The following is a 6000-nucleotide window of genomic DNA, read 5'->3' as shown; positions in this document are numbered from 1 at the left end:
TTCGGGTGAAATTTGTATTTTTGGCGAATATTTTAAAGAAAAAAATGGCCTTTTTCATGAAAACGTCGGCCGATTTTTTCAATAGCTTCCAGGTCTTTGGACCGATTGACTCAAAATTTATCCCAGACGTGGTCCTATACTGGCTGAACGAGACACAGCAGTCCGCATTGGATTCGGGTGAAATTTGTATTTTTGGCGAATATTTTAAAGAAAAAATGGCCTTTTTCATGAAAACGTCGGCCGATTTTTTCAATAGCTTCCAGGTCTTTGGACCGATTGACTCGAAATTTCTCCCAGACGTGGTCCTATACTGGCTGAACGAGACACAGCAGTCCGCATTGGATTCGGGTGAAATTTGTATTTTTGGCGAATATTTTAGTGAGAGGGACAATGTTTCATGAGGCTGGCTTAAGGCTGAGGCTAGGGTTAGGGTTAGGGTTAGGGTTATGGGGCTAGGGTTAGGGTTACGGTCGTCTTTTGACCGATTGACTCGAAATTGCACACGCATGTCCTCCTCACTGGTGGAATGAGGCTCGCCGGTTTTGGTTGGATTCTGGTGGAATTTGTATTTTTGGCGAATATTTTAAAGAAAAAAATGGCCTTTTTCATGAAAACGTCGGCCGATTTTTTCAATAGCTTCCAGGTCTTTGGACCGATTGACTCGAAATTTCTCCCAGACGTGGTCCTATACTGGCTGAACGAGACACAGCAGTCCGTATTGGATTCGGGTGAAATTTGTATTTTTGGCGAATATTTTAAAGAAAAAAATGGCCTTTTTCATGAAAACGTCGGCCGATTTTTTCAATAGCTTCCAGGTCTTTGGACCGATTGACTCGAAATTTCTCCCAGACGTGGTCCTATACTGGCTGAACGAGACACAGCAGTCCGCATTGGATTCGGGTGAAATTTGTATTTTTGGCGAATATTTTAGTGAGAGGGACAATGTTTCATGAGGCTGGCTTAAGGCTGAGGCTAGGGTTAGGGTTAGGGTTAGGGTTATGGGGCTAGGGTTAGGGTTATGGGGCTAGGGTTAGGGTTACGGTCGTCTTTTGACCGATTGACTCGAAATTGCACACGCATGTCCTCCTCACTGGTGGAATGAGGCTCGCCGGTTTTGGTTGGATTCTGGTGGAATTTGTATTTTTGGTGAATATTTTAAAGAAAAAAATGGCCTTTTTCATGAAAACGTCGGCCGATTTTTTCAATAGCTTCCAGGTCTTTGGACCGATTGACTCAAAATTTATCCCAGACGTGGTCCTATACTGGCTGAACGAGACACAGCAGTCCGCATTGGATTCGGGTGAAATTTGTATTTTTGGCGAATATTTTAAAGAAAAAATGGCCTTTTTCATGAAAACGTCGGCCGATTTTTTCAATAGCTTCCAGGTCTTTGGACCGATTGACTCGAAATTTCTCCCAGACGTGGTCCTATACTGGCTGAACGAGACACAGCAGTCCGCATTGGATTCGGGTGAAATTTGTATTTTTGGCGAATATTTTAGTGAGAGGGACAATGTTTCATGAGGCTGGCTTAAGGCTGAGGCTAGGGTTAGGGTTAGGGTTAGGGTTATGGGGCTAGGGTTAGGGTTACGGTCGTCTTTTGACCGATTGACTCGAAATTGCACACGCATGTCCTCCTCACTGGTGGAATGAGTCTCGCCGGTTTTGGTTGGATTCTGGTGGAATTTGTATTTTTGGCGAATATTTTAAAGAAAAAATGGCCTTTTTCATGAAAACGTCGGCCGATTTTTTCAATAGCTTCCAGGTCTTTGGACCGATTGACTCGAAATTTCTCCCAGACGTGGTCCTATACTGGCTGAACGAGACACAGCAGTCCGCATTGGATTCGGGTGAAATTTGTATTTTTGGCGAATATTTTAAAGAAAAAATGGCCTTTTTCATGAAAACGTCGGCCGATTTTTTCAATAGCTTCCAGGTCTTTGGACCGATTGACTCGAAATTTCTCCCAGACGTGGTCCTATACTGGCTGAACGAGACACAGCAGTCCGTATTGGATTCGGGTGAAATTTGTATTTTTGGCGAATATTTTAGTGAGAGGGACAATGTTTCATGAGGCTGGCTTAAGGCTGAGGCTAGGGTTAGGGTTAGGGTTAGGGTTATGGGGCTAGGGTTAGGGTTACGGTCGTCTTTTGACCGATTGACTCGAAATTGCACACGCATGTCCTCCTCACTGGTGGAATGAGGCTCGCCGGTTTTGGTTGGATTCTGGTGGAATTTGTATTTTTGGCGAATATTTTAAAGAAAAAATGGCCTTTTTCATGAAAACGTCGGCCGATTTTTTCAATAGCTTCCAGGTCTTTGGACCGATTGACTCGAAATTTCTCCCAGACGTGGTCCTATACTGGCTGAACGAGACACAGCAGTCCGCATTGGATTCGGGTGAAATTTGTATTTTTGGCGAATATTTTAAAGAAAAAATGGCCTTTTTCATGAAAACGTCGGCCGATTTTTTCAATAGCTTCCAGGTCTTTGGACCGATTGACTCGAAATTTCTCCCAGACGTGGTCCTATACTGGCTGAACGAGACACAGCAGTCCGTATTGGATTCGGGTGAAATTTGTATTTTTGGCGAATATTTTAAAGAAAAAAATGGCCTTTTTCATGAAAACGTCGGCCGATTTTTTCAATAGCTTCCAGGTCTTTGGACCGATTGACTCGAAATTTCTCCCAGACGTGGTCCTATACTGGCTGAACGAGACACAGCAGTCCGCATTGGATTCGGGTGAAATTTGTATTTTTGGCGAATATTTTAAAGAAAAAATGGCCTTTTTCATAAAAACGTCGGCCGATTTTTTCAATAGCTTCCAGGTCTTTGGACCGATTGACTCGAAATTTCTCCCAGACGTGGTCCTATACTGGCTGAACGAGACACAGCAGTCCGCATTGGATTCGGGTGAAATTTGTATTTTTGGCGAATATTTTAAAGAAAAAATGGCCTTTTTCATGAAAACGTCGGCCGATTTTTTCAATAGCTTCCAGGTCTTTGGACCGATTGACTCAAAATTTCTCCCAGACGTGGTCCTATACTGGCTGAACGAGACACAGCAGTCCGCATTGGATTCGGGTGAAATTTGTATTTTTGGCGAATATTTTAGTGAGAGGGACAATGTTTCATGAGGCTGGCTTAAGGCTGAGGCTAGGGTTAGGGTTAGGGTTAGGGTTATGGGGCTAGGGTTAGGGTTACGGTCGTCTTTTGACCGATTGACTCGAAATTGCACACGCATGTCCTCCTCACTGGTGGAATGAGGCTCGCCGGTTTTGGTTGGATTCTGGTGGAATTTGTATTTTTGGTGAATATTTTAAAGAAAAAAATGGCCTTTTTCATGAAAACGTCGGCCGATTTTTTCAATAGCTTCCAGGTCTTTGGACCGATTGACTCAAAATTTATCCCAGACGTGGTCCTATACTGGCTGAACGAGACACAGCAGTCCGCATTGGATTCGGGTGAAATTTGTATTTTTGGCGAATATTTTAGTGAGAGGGACAATGTTTCATGAGGCTGGCTTAAGGCTGAGGCTAGGGTTAGGGTTAGGGTTAGGGTTATGGGGCTAGGGTTAGGGTTACGGTCGTCTTTTGACCGATTGACTCGAAATTGCACACGCATGTCCTCCTCACTGGTGGAATGAGGCTCGCCGGTTTTGGTTGGATTCTGGTGGAATTTGTATTTTTGGTGAATATTTTAAAGAAAAAAATGGCCTTTTTCATGAAAACGTCGGCCGATTTTTTCAATAGCTTCCAGGTCTTTGGACCGATTGACTCGAAATTTCTCCCAGACGTGGTCCTATACTGGCTGAACGAGACACAGCAGTCCGCATTGGATTTGGGTGAAATTTGTATTTTTGGCGAATATTTTAAAGAAAAAATGGCCTTTTTCATGAAAACGTCGGCCGATTTTTTCAATAGCTTCCAGGTCTTTGGACCGATTGACTCGAAATTTCTCCCAGACGTGGTCCTATACTGGCTGAACGAGACACAGCAGTCCGCATTGGATTCGGGTGAAATTTGTATTTTTGGCGAATATTTTAGTGAGAGGGACAATGTTTCATGAGGCTGGCTTAAGGCTGAGGCTAGGGTTAGGGTTAGGGTTAGGGTTATGGGGCTAGGGTTAGGGTTACGGGGCTAGGGTTAGGGTTACGGTCGTCTTTTGACCGATTGACTCGAAATTGCACACGCATGTCCTCCTCACTGGTGGAATGAGGCTCGCCGGTTTTGGTTGGATTCTGGTGGAATTTGTATTTTTGGCGAATATTTTAAAGAAAAAATGGCCTTTTTCATGAAAACGTCGGCCGATTTTTTCAATAGCTTCCAGGTCTTTGGACCGATTGACTCAAAATTTCTCCCAGACGTGGTCCTATACTGGCTGAACGAGACACAGCAGTCCGCATTGGATTCGGGTGAAATTTGTATTTTTGGCGAATATTTTAAAGAAAAAATGGCCTTTTTCATGAAAACGTCGGCCGATTTTTTCAATAGCTTCCAGGTCTTTGGACCGATTGACTCGAAATTTCTCCCAGACGTGGTCCTATACTGGCTGAACGAGACACAGCAGTCCGCATTGGATTCGGGTGAAATTTGTATTTTTGGCGAATATTTTAGTGAGAGGGACAATGTTTCATGAGGCTGGCTTAAGGCTGAGGCTAGGGTTAGGGTTAGGGTTAGGGTTATGGGGCTAGGGTTAGGGTTACGGTCGTCTTTTGACCGATTGACTCGAAATTGCACACGCATGTCCTCCTCACTGGTGGAATGAGGCTCGCCGGTTTTGGTTGGATTCTGGTGGAATTTGTATTTTTGGTGAATATTTTAAAGAAAAAAATGGCCTTTTTCATGAAAACGTCGGCCGATTTTTTCAATAGCTTCCAGGTCTTTGGACCGATTGACTCGAAATTTCTCCCAGACGTGGTCCTATACTGGCTGAACGAGACACAGCAGTCCGCATTGGATTTGGGTGAAATTTGTATTTTTGGCGAATATTTTAAAGAAAAAATGGCCTTTTTCATGAAAACGTCGGCCGATTTTTTCAATAGCTTCCAGGTCTTTGGACCGATTGACTCGAAATTTCTCCCAGACGTGGTCCTATACTGGCTGAACGAGACACAGCAGTCCGCATTGGATTCGGGTGAAATTTGTATTTTTGGCGAATATTTTAGTGAGAGGGACAATGTTTCATGAGGCTGGCTTAAGGCTGAGGCTAGGGTTAGGGTTAGGGTTAGGGTTATGGGGCTAGGGTTAGGGTTACGGGGCTAGGGTTAGGGTTACGGTCGTCTTTTGACCGATTGACTCGAAATTGCACACGCATGTCCTCCTCACTGGTGGAATGAGGCTCGCCGGTTTTGGTTGGATTCTGGTGGAATTTGTATTTTTGGCGAATATTTTAAAGAAAAAATGGCCTTTTTCATGAAAACGTCGGCCGATTTTTTCAATAGCTTCCAGGTCTTTGGACCGATTGACTCAAAATTTCTCCCAGACGTGGTCCTATACTGGCTGAACGAGACACAGCAGTCCGCATTGGATTCGGGTGAAATTTGTATTTTTGGCGAATATTTTAAAGAAAAAATGGCCTTTTTCATGAAAACGTCGGCCGATTTTTTCAATAGCTTCCAGGTCTTTGGACCGATTGACTCGAAATTTCTCCCAGACGTGGTCCTATACTGGCTGAACGAGACACAGCAGTCCGCATTGGATTCGGGTGAAATTTGTATTTTTGGCGAATATTTTAGTGAGAGGGACAATGTTTCATGAGGCTGGCTTAAGGCTGAGGCTAGGGTTAGGGTTAGGGTTAGGGTTATGGGGCTAGGGTTAGGGTTACGGGGCTAGGGTTAGGGTTACGGTCGTCTTTTGACCGATTGACTCGAAATTGCACACGCATGTCCTCCTCACTGGTGGAATGAGGCTCGCCGGTTTTGGTTGGATTCTGGTGGAATTTGTATTTTTGGCGAATATTTTAAAGAAAAAATGGCCTTTTTCATGAAAACGTCGGCC

Source organism: Pagrus pagrus, assembly GCF_965226575.1.
Source record: "Pagrus pagrus genome assembly, contig: HAP1_SCAFFOLD_34, whole genome shotgun sequence".
Taxonomy (NCBI): domain Eukaryota; kingdom Metazoa; phylum Chordata; class Actinopteri; order Spariformes; family Sparidae; genus Pagrus; species Pagrus pagrus.
Note: the sequence above shows the minus strand (reverse complement) of the source record.